Source organism: Papio anubis, chromosome 2 (assembly GCF_008728515.1).
Source record: "Papio anubis isolate 15944 chromosome 2, Panubis1.0, whole genome shotgun sequence".
Lineage (NCBI taxonomy): Eukaryota > Metazoa > Chordata > Mammalia > Primates > Cercopithecidae > Papio > Papio anubis.
The window spans coordinates 135,693,026-135,694,615 of record NC_044977.1 but is presented as its reverse complement, the minus strand read 5'-3'; positions in this window follow the sequence as shown (position 1 = coordinate 135,694,615).

Sequence of the window (1,590 nt, the reverse complement as noted above, 5' to 3'; positions counted from 1 at the left end):
GAAGAGTTGCTATTTTTCAAGTAATGAAAATTATGGAATAATAGTGAAAGAGCATGGATTTTGGAATCATTCAGGGATAGGTGCACTTAGAAAAGTTACCAAAACTCTGTAGATCTCAGTTTTTTCTGTACCACTCAAAAATTATGCCTTCTCCACCCTGTTCAGCCACTCCATACACACAGTCCCCGCATACGTGCAGACTAAAGCCTCAAACTTCGATGTGCATACGAATCAACTGAGAAACCTTATTAAAACGCAGATCCTGATTCAGTAGGTCTGGGGTGATTCTGTGTTTTTTGTTTGTTTGTTTTGTTTTGATGAAGTCTCACTGTTACCCAGGCTGGAGTGCAGTGGCGCAATCTTGGCTCATGACAACCTCCACCTTCCAGGTTCAAGCGATTCTCCTGCCTCAGCTTCCCAAATAGCTGGGATTACAGGCAGGCACCACCATGCCCGGCTGATTTTTGTATTTTTAGTAGAGACAGAGTTTCACCATGTTGGCTGGGCTGGTCTTGAACTCCTGACCTCAAGCAGTCCGCCCACCTTGGCCTTCCAAAGTGCTGAGATTACAGGCATTATCCACCACGCCCTGCTAATTCTGCATTTCTAGTAAGCTCCCAGGTGCTGCCCAGGAAGCTGGTTCTTGGACCACACTTTGAGAAGCAAAAAACTCTGTGTATGGATAATCTGAGTGTGAAAAGAAAATGAGCCAATGTTTTTTTGTTTTTGTTTTTTCATAGCAACTGAAAGTCCCACAATGTGCCCCAGCCTTTTCCAGGACTCCTTACAGGAATGATGGAAGTGCTGTGAGCAACTCTGAGGAGTCTGCACCCCTGCAGATGCTTGGGTCCCTCCGGTTGCTTCATTCTTAGTGTGGTGAGGTCTGCTGCCCCTACTGGCCCTGTCTCGTGCCTTCTCCTAATTTATGTCGTAACTAATCACAGCACCTTAGCCCTCTTATGGTGCCTTAAATAGTTATAGGGGAACCTCTATGCTTTCAGTCTCCTCACCATTAACCAGCCTGTGCAAAGTGTATCCTAAATCAGGCCACTGACATTTTGGAATAATGAGTTCCCTGGTGATATGGCCTAAACTTCACAGGTACTGGGTCATCACTGTACAAATCAGCTTTTGGAAGCTGGAAAAAAAAATTGGGTCAAATGCTTCAATGTGCATTACATTTAAATAAAACATGTGTGGATACTTTGCGGAGCTTGCAGTGAGCTGAGATCCGGCCACTGCACTCCAGCCTGGGCGACAGAGCAAGACTCCGTCTCAAAAAAAAAAAAAAAAAAAAAAAAAAACACTCTAGGTGTTAAAATGGAAATAATATAACAATGAATGACAAGATGTTTCATTTATCACTTACTATGGCTAGATGCTTTATATTCAATATCTGTAATCCTCAAAGAAACATTGAATCTGTATTTTTCTCTTGTGCCAGTGGGGACACAGGAACTCAGGAGCAATAACTTGCCCAGTTTACACGGCTCATGTACAGCATAGCCCGGGTCCACCCACCTCTGTCTGATGCCTGTTAAACACCTTCTCCCTCTCCAGATCAACAGCTCTCTCAGGCATCCTTTTCAT